The sequence below is a fragment of the Monopterus albus genome, unplaced genomic scaffold, assembly GCF_001952655.1.
Source record: "Monopterus albus unplaced genomic scaffold, M_albus_1.0 scaffold71.1, whole genome shotgun sequence".
Taxonomy (NCBI): Eukaryota; Metazoa; Chordata; class Actinopteri; order Synbranchiformes; family Synbranchidae; genus Monopterus; species Monopterus albus.
The window spans coordinates 664,100-680,091 of record NW_018127951.1 but is presented as its reverse complement, the minus strand read 5'-3'; the positions used below and the strand labels follow the sequence as shown (position 1 = coordinate 680,091).

General features: G+C 41.6%; 1 long non-coding RNA gene across 1 annotated transcript in view; it reads left to right on the top strand.

Moving 5' to 3' along the window:
* The window catches only part of LOC109963236 (uncharacterized), a 37,911-nt gene extending 22,593 nt beyond the window's left edge, over positions 1-15,318 (top strand). The window contains exons 3-4 of the long non-coding RNA XR_002275371.1: positions 14,268-14,382; positions 14,778-15,318. This is a non-coding gene — a long non-coding RNA (uncharacterized LOC109963236). The remainder of the gene's footprint in view (positions 1-14,267; positions 14,383-14,777) is intronic.
* Positions 15,319-15,992: the final 674 nt, after the last annotated feature.

Sequence of the window (15,992 nt, the reverse complement as noted above, 5' to 3'; positions counted from 1 at the left end):
TCATGAGTACACATTGTTAGCATGGCGAAAATCCTCACAGGTTCCTGGAAGGAATTAAAAAGGCTGACGTGACACCAGGATGCAAGACTGCTCAGCAGGGTTAGTCCCACCCCTCGGCTGATCCATGTCAGTGTGTGTGTGTGCATGCATGTGTGTGTGTTGTCATTTCATAGCTCTGTACACTTCATGGCTTGCTCCACCTGAAACAAAGTCTGCACATTTGAACAGTACTCGGATCCTTTACATAGCCGTAGGGCTGTGTAACACTCTTCCTTTACAAATTCATGTTATGCAGCCAATAAATGAATCTTTTTTTACATCCTATTGAAATGATCAAATAGTCATTGCCTGTACTCAGGTACAAACAGAACAGCAGCAGATGGTCACATCGATAGAAACTTCTCCTGCAGCCTCTTCCACTTCTCCACAGGCATTTAGTGAAACCCTGGCATACTGAGCACCAGAATCGACAGCACTGAGATGAATTATGTTTATGTACATTTTGATTTTCTTTGCTGCGGGTCTCGGATGCCAATGGAGTCCATTGTAAGCACAGTGAAACCAAGCTGACTGCAGCTGCTGTCTCCACGACGAGCAAACCTCAAACCTGGAGCTGCACTTTCAGCCTGCAGGGCTCGAGGGTCTGGTTTTAAAAAAATGAAAGAAACAAGTAAAAGTGATGGCATCAAAAATAATTATACTAGTTATTAAGTTATATTTGGAAGAAAAATGATAGTGTGAGTTGTTCAATTTCGCAGACTGAGTACAACTTTGACCGTCCTTTGTGAAATTGTTTTTAGAATGATGAAAAATAGGACAGCACTCCAATAAATAGATGATTTAAGAACAAGTAATTACTTATTGGAGTGCTGTCCTATTTTCCATCATTCTACAGTTTTTTTTTTGAGGATTCAGTACACCATTATATAAACTGGGTTGAGTGTGTTTTCCCATTAGCCTTCACAGTTTTTATCTGTGCTGTCAGTCAGTCCACCACAACGATTATTAAATAGACTGAAATAAAATGTTTACAAGCTGCCAAATGAATGAACCTTATCTAGATGTAGAGACAGCTCCTTGTTAGCCGCCCTATCCATGTTGCCTTTGCTGACTTGTGTTGGATATGCCAGAAGTTCTTCACGATGAAAAGCCTCAGAGCAACAGAATGAATGTTATCCGAGGCTTTTTACCTAGAAGAATATATGCAGATGTGACCCCTTTGTAATCACCAACATTTTGATTAGTAACTGTAATTTAATTATATTTTCCCTCAGTAATTGTAACTTATTAGTTAGCTTTAATTTGTAATTTAATTACAGTGCATACAGCTATTTGCTCCCCAGCACTGTCCACATTGTCACTGTAGCTTGCTGACATTGGCATTTTGCTCAAAGCGCCGCTCCTAGCATGACTGTCGACCACTGTTTCGAGCGCTGACTGTTTTATGTGCAGACGAGTCTTTTGGATAAGATGGTAAAACTAATGGCTGAGGTATCAGAATCTGGCCACTTGTCCTCCTTCCCTTGTGGACTCAGGATTATACATACGTTTTACTGTTTATTTATCCTGTGATTTCATTACATTGCTTTGGCTTTTTTTTGACAAAGTGACTGTCTCTGTTATGTTTTTTTCATAAAGGTACAATATTTCACTGCATTTATTAATATCAGGAATTTTTCCACTTTTTCTCTGCTCCTGCTGATTGAGTTTTTTTTTTATTATTGGTTTTCGTCTGCTTGTTGCCCTCACCACTGCACAGAAACCCTACCCAGCCGTCGTGCTTCCTCCATGTTGATTTGGCCTTTTTACCGCAGCTCTTTGAATAAAGCTACTCGGTGCATTTACGGGAAGCGCACAGCACAACATCACAACCGGCACCCTCATGCTTCCAATCAGAGCCTGTCCAGACTGGTCTACACAAAACCTAGCAATTTACCTGGACAAGTTTAGAAAATCTCTTGCTCTCTGCCTTTCTCTCCTTCTCACTCTCTTCAGGAAAGTCTCCAGTATAAATTGTGGGCCCAAAGGTGGTGATTCTAAATTTAAACCTGCAAAAAGGTAGCTTTGTAAACCCCAAGGTGGCTTCAGAGGGAGAGAGAGATCAAGAGGAAGAAAGGGGGAAGATGGGGCAGGAAAGTTGCAGAGAGAGATCAAGGAGGAAAGAGGGTGCAGAAGGAGTGTGAGAAGGTGTAGTAGGCTAAACAGGGCCTGACATAGTAGATTAGTATTAGACAACTGTTTAATGAGTCTTTTTTGATCATTTTGTATGACCACTTCTATTTGATGTATGAGGGACAAGGACAAAGATAGAGCTAAAAGGGTTCAGAGTCAGTGGTGGACTCTGTACTGGAATCAGATTCATTCAGATGGTGCTAAGTTCAGGCTGTCTGTGTGTCATCAATACAACTGTCTGCACAGGCCGTGTAAAGACCTGCATTTCAACTGCAACCTGGCACATATTTTTATCCCTTACATGTGTGACTACAGTGAACATGTTTTGGGCTGTGAGAGCAGCAGAGCTGTGGCTATATGTGTCCATATCCCAGTGTGTCCAAGCACTAATCTTACTTCGATTACGACAGTGGTAAGACTTTTATTTTCTACATAGGATTCAAATGCGTAACATACACCTGCACTGTCACTGATTTGAGTCTAGGTGTAGGCCTTTCTTCCAAGCTGGAGAAAAGGGAGAGAGCGAGAGGGTCCAGAGAGGGAGAGAAATTCCCCAGGCCGTGGCCTAGAAGCCACTGGACAGGCGACGTTCTCTCCGGCCCATGAAAGGTGTGATTGTCCCATGGCTTCCCCCGAGCCAGGAAAGTTCCCCCAGCAGTGGTCAGCGGTGCCTCTATCTGCCAGGAACGCAGGGCCATGGAGAGAAACCCAGCGCCGGTTATGTCAGATACCACGACGGGGCAGGAGGGGGTGTGTGTATAGAAAAAAAAAAAAGCTGCTTTTCAGTGTGTGTTGAAAATGGTTGAAAGAAACACCCATACATTTAGGGGACACAGGGCACACACAAGAGGACAGCGGGCGCCCTAAATGAGGCTGCAGGCTTGGAGCGTGTGAATGAAAAGAGGGGCAGCTCTCAATGTGTTTATTTTGACAGGAGGGAGTGAGAGTGGAGGTGGGGAGGACGCTTGGCTTACAGAGGGAGACAGAAATGGAGCGATGAGACAGAAAAAGAAAAAAAGAGTGAGAGGATATGGTAGAAGTATTCTGGGCTCAGACATTCCTTCATTTCCAAAAAACAAAGTTCCAGAGATACTGAGTTTGTAAAAACAATCATGTTTTACAGCTACTGCTTTTTTTTTAAAAGAGGGGTTTCAATGCCATATGCAAATATTTTGACCTGGAGTGATGAAGAGTACGTATGTCAGATAGTTTACTCTGCACCTTGCTAATTGATTAAGGTGAGTCATGCATAGGGTGGAGTAGAGATTGGAGAATAAAGATGGCTGCAGGCCACGGGGACTATTCAAATACATTGTAAGATGGCCTGGGGTATAACTGATGCTGCTGTCAAGGACTCTGCTGCACAAGTACAATAAGCTTCAGGTGCTTCATGACTTTTGTTTTCTCCTTTTGAGAAAAGGTGGATTTTACTGTAAAACATTTGCAAAGGAGTTTTAAAATTTAGGCAAATGCAACATGTAATTGTATCATCCATCAAAAATGATGCAGGCATTCAAATGTTGGAAGTTGCACATTAGCTTTGGCTGCATAAATTGTGAGTTTGTGTATGCTGATTACACCACAATTATCAGTTTAGTTAGGGCGTAATTTGCAAAGATTCTGCTCAGTGTCTGTACCAAGCTTTACTGTCAGATTTTGATTTTATTGGATAAAATTAGATGTTGCAAATGGGCAGTTCTGAGAGCCAGAATACTGGGCCAGCCCTCAGAGCACATGTTGCATTAGAACATTTATTGTAGCATTGTTCGTTTAGAACACACAGGCAGTGACCAGATAAATGACTCTTTTTATTATCAGAGTTTGATTCAGTGGGTCCTATGCCACTTGGAAAGTCTAGTTTAGACATAGGATATGTTTATTTTATCCCAATCATGTGAGCATGGAGTCAAATGGAAGTCACCCGGCTCGTCCGGCGGGAGATTTGGCTTGATTACAGTTAAAGTTTGTTGCTTTGCTTCTGTAAATACTGCATGTACACACTCTGCCATGAGAGCTGCTCAGGTCAGTTTGTTGTTGGTGTACTGTAGGGGTGTGCCCATCATAATATTTTGATTGTGTAATAATAAAAGTGTTTAATCAGTATTGTGTTCTGCAGCTTTATGCGTTCTCCTGCTAATAGTATTAAAGTTTTGCTATAAGTGTCAAAGACAGCAGCCTCAGCAAACACAGTGCGCAACAAAAAATTGTGAATTTTAGTGAAATCTACAGCAACATGGAACCAAGGCAACGCTTTGTCTTTGTCGTCCCCTCCACAATCAGTGTGTGATTTTTAAACACAACAAATGAATATTCTTTTCCATTTTGAACATTATTTCACCACCTACACAGAGAATATGTTTAGTTGACTACTAATGTAGTGAAAAACAGCATCCAAAATGTTTACTTTTAAGCCATTACGGCAACTATTGAGCTCAAAACTCAACATCTAATTACCACTGATCACTCTTGATGGAACGCTCCTGCTTGTTTTATTTCTATGGTGTCTGCAGTGGCCCAAAGTGTGCAGCGGCGTGTTTTTAGCCTTTGCTCTGCAAATAAGTGGAGCTTGTCTACCTGAGCGTGAGAGGCTGGCAGGCTCTGCTCAAGGAGCCCTGTTCAGCAGCGCGCACACACTCAAACATACACGCGTGCACACGCACAGAGTCCGGAGCCAGCAGACATAGTAGCACTCATTCATCCTCTGGCAGCACCAGCCCACCCCACCCCCACAACTGGCCTTCAGTCCTTCCCCCTGCTTTTTTCGTTCTTCCACCCTTCTCCTCCTCTTCGTCTTCCCCCTCCTCTGACCACATCCATTTTGGGGTTTGGTAAGGTAGAAGAACAGTCTGACGGTTGAACAGACTGGACTGATACATCCATAGCCCAATTTGCCCCAGTAAAGACACCAGAATGAGCCAAACCATATTGGACTGTCCACTGTCAATCTGGCTCCACAGTCCTGCTTGTTTTTCTCTGGTTTTGGTGGAAAGGACACGCTACTGCACCACACGCAGCAGTGCTGGAGACTAGACAAAGGATAAAGCCTTAGTCCATAAACTAATCCATGTGTTGGTTGTTGGTGTTTGCTTGTGGACAGTTGTTAGTTAGCTAATGGTAGCTAAGTTACAGTTGTTGTATCCCAGCAGATCTTCCTTTAGTTTTTTTTTTGGTAATTACCAGGTTTTTTAACACCAGCCGTCACTGGAGGAGGGTCAACCCTGATTTGCATGTAGCCTGTGAAAACAAAGATGGATTGCGATCAGATCAGAAAAGAGGGTGTCATTCTCTCTCTGTGTGTTGTGTGGGTGTTAACTTCATGGTGGCAGCACAATAGGTGGGCGGAGGGCCACTAATCTATCCCAGGTGTCTGCTATAGTAGACTCTCAGTCAGTGTGTATGTGTTGTTGGTAATTGGTCCTAACCAGGGGGCCTCTGACTGAGGTGAAAAACAGATCATCGGCAGTCGCAGGCCGGGGAAAGTGAGACCTTCAGATTCCAGTATAGCACAGTGGAGGAGGTGCGGGAGACACTGACCATGGCTTGTTTATAAAGTAGTGGTGCCTATTACAGTAGGACGATGGCCCCAGAGAGAAGTCCAATCATCCAATAGATAGACAGATAAACAGCCCTTGCTCTCTATTGTAATGACATGCCAACATGGATTACGATGTAGTGGCAGATTTAAGCTAACCGGCTACGCCCTAACAAAAGTACTGTTCCAAAATATAAAGCAGCCATTCTAAAGTTATGAGTTTAACACATGCTGAGTAGCAGATGTGTAACATTATAGGAGTAGAGACTGCTAAGAGTGAAGAGAATAAACGGAAAGAAGCAGGAGACAAATTTATGCAAATCACAATTTGATTGGTTTGTTTCTTGACAGTATAATCACACAGGCTCCAATAAAAAACATCACGCATAATGTAAAGATGAGCCAAAAGATTTCCGTACAGCTGATGTACTTGAATTAATTGCTTATTAAATAGAAACAAAGTGCTTGAAGTTCCTGTCCTCTACCTGATCTGTCTATTTACTTTGGCTCTCGCTCAGTTTGCTGTTGGCAAAGACGTGCTGCCAATTTCCTCATGCCGTCAGTTTCCAATGACTCCAGGGGAGTCATAAGGATGTGAGTTGCCCCGCCCCAACAGGTAAAAGTAGCAGTTGCCAATCCGCCATCGTCTGCACACGCCCAGACAGTCCTCAGCCCTGTGCACTTGTTCCCATTTGGGGACAGGTGCCTGCAGACTTGTGGAAATGTACCAGTCCTTTACATGAAGTCATTTAAATCACTTTTTGTATGTTTGTCTGATGTTGCCAGGATTCTTCACTTTCCCCACCCACATTTCCCAGGCTGGCCTGTGGATTGAAGCCTGCTTCTCTAACCTCTCAGCTGCCTCCGCAGCACTACAGGCCACTGCCCCAGCTGTTGCTCTATATTGTCTCTATATTACCAGTTACATGTGTTTGTGTGTCCAGCTGTACACACACAGAGCTAATGAACTCTTAAGTGCCTGGCTGCAGTTGCCACAGTGGTGTGACTGTCTCAGTGCCTTCGGTCAAAGTCCACAAGACAGCCTGACTTGAGTTCATTGCAGTCTGCAGCATTCATAGTGAAAGGACAGATTCAACAAAGAAGAGCTCGAAACTTAAAAATTAGAAACGCAGTTTGGATTTTCAGTCATTGGGTGGAAAGAACACCTTTCCCAATATTCACAGGCTAACAAATCTCCTAACTTGGTGTTTTAATCACCAGAGTAATGTAAGCATTCATGGAACAGACTTCTCATTTTTAACAGCCTTTGTAGATTTTAACAACAACTGTGTTTCTGGACAACTTTTGTCATGCAAATTTTCAAGTTTGTACATTGAAATCCTTTGTGAAAATATTGATTTTTTTTAGAGAGTTTACACTTGGCTATTTATAACAGCAGAATGTGTAATGGAAACAGTCTTAAATAAATAAATCTTGATGTACATGAGGCATGTGTCTTCAGCATCCTCTGAAGATGAATGGAGGAAGAGATGTCTGTAGCTGGAAAAGAAATAGATCAATGTGTTGCAGCTTGTAATGCCAAACAAATTGAATATTTCCATCACTTTACCCAGGTTTTATCTCCTTTTTTTAGGTTTGACATTGTTTTCCTTAATGATATCCTCTCGTTGGACCTGTTTCTTCTGAAATGGTTTAATTTCATCCATTTGGGGAATTAGAGCCACTAACTGTTTACTTCATTGTGCTCAGCTCATATTAATAGTATTATTAATAATAATAGTTGCATAATAGTTTAGGAGGGTGATGCAAAATGTTTAGCATTTTCTTTGCTGATTTTCTGTCTTAAAATTTCTTCTGCCAGTGGCAGATCTACACCTGTAGGTAACTGATATGAACCCTGTGAGTAACGTGACCATAAGCCTAAATGAACACTTGGATATTTAATGTGCACTCCTCCAGCTGGGCCCTGTCTGTAAGAATGACTGTTAGAAAGTCAAAGCTCACTCTGCACCATCGCTCCACATCTATTGGACTAACCAGTTAGCACACTGAGTCTTCTCTGGGTTAAAACTGCCGTGAACCTGCCAGCAGTTCTGGAAGTGGGGTAGAAAAAGTTCCGGTACTCCCCTGTTCCCCTTACGGATTCAGCCTATTTTATTTAAAGCTTGTGCTGCCCCTAATTGGCCAAATAACAAATATAGGTTTATATAAAATTTACACAACCTAAAAGACTATCAATAATTATATACTATAAGTAAAGTCAAAGGGCTCATGTTAGAGAATGGAAAGGTATGATCCACTGAAGGGGTTTTTAAGGTGTGTGATATTATATTAGATGCTTCTTCAGGACATGGATGTTTCCTCCCATTCAAAGTTTTGCTTGTTTAAAACAATTATTGTTTCTTCTGGGGGAGGTCAGGTCTCTTTTTTTGGAGGAACAAAGTCCCTCTGGCTCCCACACTGTAAGCTGGCAGAAAGCTCCAAAGTATCCGTCCTGACTCCAGCTTTTTGAGCCTACAGTACAAAGATACGCTGGGTTTTCTACACAACAGTCCTGCTGCTGCCTAGTAAGCGGTACACGAACAATACACAATAACTAATAAACAGGAGACAGTCTAAAAGAAGTGGATCAATAAAATTATGAAGACACAAACTTCTAACATACAGCTTTACAGGTAGACACTAACATGCGCTTCCACACCGTCACATATGCGTGCACACACAGATGTATTACACATGCAGCAGCCATTCTTCAAGAGAAACCAGTAATGGGTGGGTCCCTTTAACACGCACACCTGTGATGACTGATAAGATAACTGCAGGGCACTGAGTGTGTGTCCATTTGGTCATATGGGTGTGCACACTGTCATGTACCTTTAAATATGTATTTTCACCTGTATATGTGTTTGTGTCTGTAAAGTCTATAAAGACAAATTGGCCTGAAGGCTGTCGCACTGCCTGGAGTATTTCCATTGCTCTTCAGCTGAATGATACACATAAAAAAATACTGTCAAAGTAAATTTGATTTTCAGCTGATAGAATATTAAACAATCAGAGATTGTCTGTGCTGTAAACAAAGATTAATTCCCTGATTTGCAGCAAATATTTGCAGCAAATAATCAGTGTCATGAGGATATTTGCCAAGTCATGGCTGTTGTCCTCGCCATCCTGCTGTCTCGTCGCACACAGATCAAATCTAAGTTTTTATTTATATTTGATCTATTTAACTAAATGTTTGTGAGTGCCTTGTGTCAATTTGGGGAATCATTAGGGATTCAGTTTTGTTATGGCACCTCAGTTGCTCATTAAACCAGAATCCTTGAGCTTAATTGAATCTGTTTCACTTTCAATTAATGTTAGTAACACTTTGAACAGTAGGAATGGGCTGGTTGATTCTGAGGTGAGTTCATGTTTGCACTCCAAAGAAATGTAATGAATCTAGTTTCTATTTACTTGCAACCTTTGTTTTTTTTCCCTAATTGAAAGGTAGTGTGGGCAGAAATACATTTTGGTGGCAGTTTGATCTCTTAAGCAGCAGCAGACTGAAACACCAGCTGTGCTTTATGCTGTATTAAGCTGTTATTGCTTGTAGGATGTTCTGAGAAGGGAATTTCTATATTAAATAAACTTCTACACTTCTTCACTTGCCTTCAGGAAATAGATCCTAAGCAGAGGTGTATCCAGATTAACACAGCTGTGGCTGTGCTAATTTACATCATTACTGTTGGGAAATACGCATACGTATATAAAAAATTGATGCAATATTTTCTGCAGCTGACAGTAATTGGTGACAGGTTTAGTAAATAACCCCCTAAGTGTTTGGTGACTGAAGTCTAGCTTCTACCATTATTAATGTTATGTGATGGCCTAACGGTAGGAGAAACGAGCTTGTGACCATAAGACTCTTGGTCCAATTCCTGGATGGGCAGGGTTCTCAGTGGCCACAGGTCGTTCTCTGGTTGTTGTACTGGGCAGTTTCCAGGTGTGAGTGTGAACAGGGTCTCCCTGACAGAGTCCTGGACTCTCAGTGGACCTAGACTGAAGAAATGTCTATTTGTATATCATTTGTTTTCACCTTTGAAATTATAAGATTTGCTTCTTTTATTCATCTTTTGAAATAGTAAACAGATTATTTTTGGATTTGGGCTGTTGGTCAAACAAAACAAGCAGTTTGATTTCCTTTATGAAACTGTAATTGATATTTATTTATAGACAAAATGATGAATCTGTAAATATGTTCTAACCTGTCTGTCCTTCACTCTCTTTTTCATTCTAATTTACTCAATGTAATTTGTTAAGTTTCAGAAAAGGGCATTTTGGCAAACAGCTGTAGTTGTTCCAAACCTCAGGATTGCCCTCCTGATGTTTATTTCTTCTTGTCTTGCATCTGAACCTATTTTTCTAAACCAGGGCAAGTTTCACAGAAAAAGCTGGCAGGACTTTGAACAGAGGAAATGCACTTTGTTCACACAGCCTAGTGTTGCATGTGCTTTAATACTGGCATAAAAAACAAACATGAAAACTGGACAGATAAAGTGGACTTTGACTCCAGGGAGACATTTGAATCTGGCTCTGCCAAACTGGTTTCAAATTGAGGATCAAAACCTTGGTTCTTACCCAGTCAGGCCCAGATCTGGATGCCGGAGCAGAGCCAGGTTCAAGCTCATTTGGCAAAGGATGGACGCCCTGTCCTCATCCTTCTGTGAGCCAGAGGCGTGTTCTGTATGTCTTTGTGTGTGTTTGTGTACAGACGTGGGCGTGTATGTCTTAATGTCTGTGATTTACAAGGTAGTGGACAGTGGTGGCTGTCATGTCAATTCAAGTAGTGTTGTCTTAAAGTCTAGCCAGTTGCGCACACACACACACACTTTTACTCTGTGTTCGACCCAACACATGCTGTCCAGATGTTGGTGAACATTCCTGAAGGTCTCATCACACTTGTGAACATTTTATGTCTCCTCACACTGTCCTGAAACTGTCACAGTCCACCTCTTGGTTTGTTCAAACTGAAAACGGCTATGAAGAAACAGGATGTCCACTCTGCTTCAGGACTGAAACACTGGCCTGTAGCTCTGTTGTCTTGTCTGAGACCATGACAGTTATGGCTGACTGTAAAGATTGGAGGGGGAATCTAACAATCCCGCTGCCAAAAATGTCTGCTCCCCTCTGTATCGGCAAAAAAGAGAAATTTCACACTGAAATTATTGAAATGGACATTTAATGGACATGATCCCAGGAAAAAGAATGTCACAAAGGCCACATCTGAGGCTGCTATTAAGTAGGTAAAAGGCTTATGATGTCTGACATGATGTCAGATGAATGTTATCATCAGGGACAATGAGAAGAAAATCAGTGTAGTGTATCTGGAACATGATAAACTGTACACAGTATAATTGGACAGTGTTTTATAGGTATTGGTTACTATAGAATAATATTATAAATACAACTGATTGTTGCTAACAAGATGCAGTTTAGTGTTAAATAAGAGGCAGATTGTCTTCAGGGTGCTTTATATCAAGATAATCATAACATACTTTGTGTTTTGAGTTTTTCTTTATATTACCATTTCCAGCAGTCCTGGATTTAACCTGAGCAGGTGCTGCTGCACGTCTGACCTGTGTGTGCATGAACAAAAAACATGAACGTGTTGTTTCATCGCGGCAGTTGAACTATTTTTATTTCTGTGCTGTTTTCAGGGTGTATAATTGGGTGCTGATTCATCAAATAAAATCTGTACAATGATGAAAAACTAGTACAGCACTCCAATAAATAGATTTGTTACATAGCACACATGTTTCGGGCTGACGCCCTTCCTCATCATACAGACCGGCAACAATACTGCACCTAAGCACAGGTGAACTCTAGAACTCAGTCAAGTGCAACAGTGAGGAGACTCATAAATCACATGATCGTCAAAAAAGACCAGACAAATCCAATATCACAAATTCATTATAAGAAGCGAGACAAATTGAATTGCTTGTTCATTCCAGTCGGCATTCAAGCGCCCAAGTCATGGATCCAGAAACACTCCCTTGGTAGTAACGTTTTTCTTGGTCAACTCCACGTCTAGAAACACGAACAGCCTCAGTGCCCATAAAACACAAGTGTGTGTTTTAAAGGTACATGCCAACACGTTAAAAGCAGTAAAAAGATGATGTAAAGGTGTGTCGAGGCAGAAAGCAGGACAATTTGTGCTTTTGCATCATTTGTGCGAGCTTGATAGCTGGACTTTTTGTGCGGTCTGTGTTGGTTTGTCCCAAAACAGCTGCTCATTTATGAATCATTAAGTTAAAAATAAATTACTCCAACATGGTGGCAAACTTTGTCTTACTTTTGATCCTCATGGCCATCTTCATTTTTGTTACCACCAACACCTGCCACCAAACGTCATGTGCTTAAGTTGCTTGTTGTTTTAACGCAGACGTGTACACGTCTACGTTAGGTTTGACCTTCCCCTGCTTCACATTATCATCACTATGGAGCATTTGAATGAGGTGCTTTGCCCGAGAGCACCTTGGCAGAGCGTGTTGTACTGATGTAGGGGCAGTCTGTTCTTACCAAGGGGATTCTAGCGGTATTGGCTTTGCCCCGGGGCGAAGTAACGCAGTAGTCTGTTGGAGTGGATTTATCAGTTGTCTTTGTTGGGTGTGTGATTCTTTGTCGATAAAGGTTTAAGTCAGCGCAGGGGTTTCCCCTGTGTCTTGCTCACCTGACATCATAAAATTATACCAGAGCTTCTCCACAGACACATGAGAAGGAGCGAGCGGTACAAAGTCCTGAAGATATTGTATCTCACACATCCTCCACTGCATATAAAAACATCCTGAAACTAAAGTGGACAAGCAGGAGTCTGGCCTGTAACACAGCCAGCATATTAACCAGACTGATTCTTATCACTGCTGGATCCACTGGAGGCTCGGTGTAAACAGACACCACACTAAACAATGTAATACCTTTCAAACTATTTCATGTAACTTTTACTTTGAAATCCACAGTGTATCTTGTTACAGGGTGGACTTGACAAACTCAGCAGGTGCTGTGTGTAATAAAAACAGAGTGTTACAGAAAATAAGGAAAGAGGAAACTTCAAAGACCCCCTTCACTCAGAATTGTGTTTTCTTATATATTTTTTATCCCATAAATATCAGCCCTCCACTATAAGACTGGTGTAGGCACAGAGTGTGTGACTACTGTAACAGGCTGTTTTCACATTCTCCACTGACTAAGTCGCACATGTATTTGAATACTCGTGAATCCTGGAATTCACAGTGAGGGACAACGACCAGATGTGTGTTCAAGTGCTGTACAGAGGTTCACTGAACTTTTTTTATTTATGAAAATCTCTTTAGACTACAGCTGAGTATTTTTATACATGTGTCTGGGGAGGAGAAACCAGGTCAGTTCAACCAAGGCAAGTATCAGCTAATCATGAAAAATATAACGGGCAGAACAAAATCCAGCTGGAAATAGAAATTACATCGAGAATTTAGCGGATGGGGTGATGACATAATCATCACTTTATTAATCAAGCTGAACCAGGAGTTTCTGCCTGAAAAAAGAATTTCTTGAATTTGGCAATCACCTTTTAACCTTTGTTCGTTTGTAGCAAACCAGTTCGCACACAGCTGAAGTCAAACGTTTTGCTCCAGGCAACATTAAAGAACAAGGAACTGCCGACCCAAAGATCAAAACCAGCAGCTTTTCTGCAGACCTGCTCGCCTGACCTTTAACCTGCTGCTGTTGCTGCGTTTCTCCTCAGCGGAGAGCCGGCCTATTGTCATTTTTTGACTCGCATGAGTCGATGGTCGTGTTTTGATCAATACTGTCCTTGCTGTCCAGAAAAGGGCACACACATACACACACACACACTCTCATACACATGCACACCATCAGGTTAAATTTAATCAGCCGCCTCCTCTGTGTTCATCTCTCAGGCCACCGGTTTTATCTCTGGTCTCTTTGCAACACCCACGGCCGAGAGAGCAAAGTCCAGCCGCTTATCTGTGCCTACGCTGGCCAGTGGCGCTCAGTCTGTCTGTCTGTCTGAATGTCTGAATGACACACTGGCTGTCTCACGGACTGCCTGTCTCTCTGTTACCTCTGTTCTTGTCTAAATGTCTCTCTCTTCTGTTTATTTATACAGCTTTTGTTCACTTGACTTTGTGCCAGTCTGTTCAGCTGCCAAACTGTCTCTCAGCCCTGTTTATCAGTTAAGGGTCGGTGTGTCTTTTGTGACAGTTTCACTCACTGAATTGCTACATTTTACGTTTGATTTTGTTTATTTGAGCAAGTCTATTTTTTTGGGCAGGTTTGCTTCAATTGGTAACTATAAGGTAATGTGTTGTAGTTATATGATTTTTTTCATTAATTAGGAATGAATGAGCCCAAATCATTGACTCTGAATGTCTTTTTTTACCCAGTTGAAAACCTAAAAATATTTCATTTGTAATCATATATAACATAGAAAATCAGTACATCCTCATATTTGAGAAGCTAAAATGTGTTTGCATTGGAAATGAGTATAATTTAGTTGTGACATCAGGCTCGGGGCTTTCTGGCTGCTGTGACAGTCTCCTTTATGTCTTTTCTCCACGAACTGCAGCCGTACCTGTCTCAGTGTCTTTCTGTCTGACTGAATCGGGGATGGACTCTCTAACAACCTCTTTACAGCGCTGTGTCCTTGTGTCCAGGGGGCGGGCTGTCTGTCTTTCTGTCAGGTAAATTCCCAAACTGTCTCTCAGCCTCACTGTTTAGCTACGGCTCCATTTGACTGTTTACTGACACTTTCTAAACGGAATGAATTCCAGCATATTATCATTAAAAACAATATATTTCTTTTTTGTTTGTCATGATTCCATCTTAAGACATTTTGAGTTGGTGAATATGACCTCTTACTGGAGCTACCCAAAGAACTTATCATCCCGATAAGTTAGATATTACTGACATAGGACATTTTTAGGCTCAGATCTTGGCTGACCCTCACAGCCTGTGACTAACATTAGTGACCTGTGTTTCTGTGGAACCATTTTTTTTTCCAGTAAGGTAGCATATGACCTGAGGGCTGAACTGTAAGTGCTCCTTCCTTCTCTCTCTCTTCCCTCCTTATCCTCAGGCAATAACAAGTGTAACCAGTACATCCACCTAACAGGATCCAGGATACACTGCCTCATTTGCATTTTACATCTTCAAAAAACAGTCACCACCCTTTTTTCCCTCAGTCTAAGCCAGTGCATAATCAGTTTCTGCTAAAATACAATTTGAATGTTTGTTTAACAGTGTGTGCAGCATTTTAAAGTGGCACACAGATGCCAGTGGTCATAATGTGCTAAACGTAAATGAAAGTTTTTAATTTCAGCACAGACGCTCTTTGTGCTGGTGTACTGGATTTCTGTCACCAGCAGCAGAGCCTGAGGGCAGCTGTCATCAGGTGTTCTACAGGGCAGACTGAGAGACTGTTGCACCTCAGGAGACAAATATCCATTTTAATGAAAATGACAACAGCCTCACAAGTGATTCAGGCGTTGATGAGATCTTATCTTTAGGAAGCTGTTGTCACCAAAACCGTTTTCTTTCACTTCAAACTACTTTTTTTGCATCTGTGATGTTGTGAGCCAATGTAAAAAATTTGAATGTAGTTTAAAAATGCAAATAAAACAAATTAACAGTGACATGCTAGGCCAGGTTTCTTTTACATTGTGGGAATTACTGAACTAGAGAAGAGTAGAATTATGGCCTCACAGCTGTGTCTCTGCCAAGCAGCCAAGTTTCAGTTTCCATGCATGTCTGTCCAAACTCATATAAGATATGTAGTGAAGGCTTTAAAGGAATTTAGTTAAAGATATGAAGTGTATTTTTTGGTGAAATGGAAGTTATCACTATATTGACAGTTTTTTACAGAGGATTGATGGAGTGCTTTGACACATCGTCCTTGAATCCAAGTAGATGTTTGTGCCAAATTTGAATAAATACCCTTAAGATGTTCCTGAGATGTGGTGTTCATAAGAACAGGATGAACAGACAATCTGAAAACATGACAACTCCGGCTGCGGCTGTTGTGGTGCGCAGGCATAAAAAGTTAAGCCAAGTGAATTGCTTGCTCCCTGTGGCCTTTCACCAGTGTCTGGACTCCACGAGCTCAGCTCGCAGGCGGAACCTTTGACGGACTGCTGTTTCCTGCCTCTGCGGTAAACCGTACTCATTTCCTGTTTTCTGTACCTGCACTGCGTTGTGCTTGCGTCCAGATTGTTTAGGAATTAAACTCACTATTTTCTAGGTTCATCTGAATTTTTGAGTGACAACATACGCTTGCACCACTTAAAGCACTTGT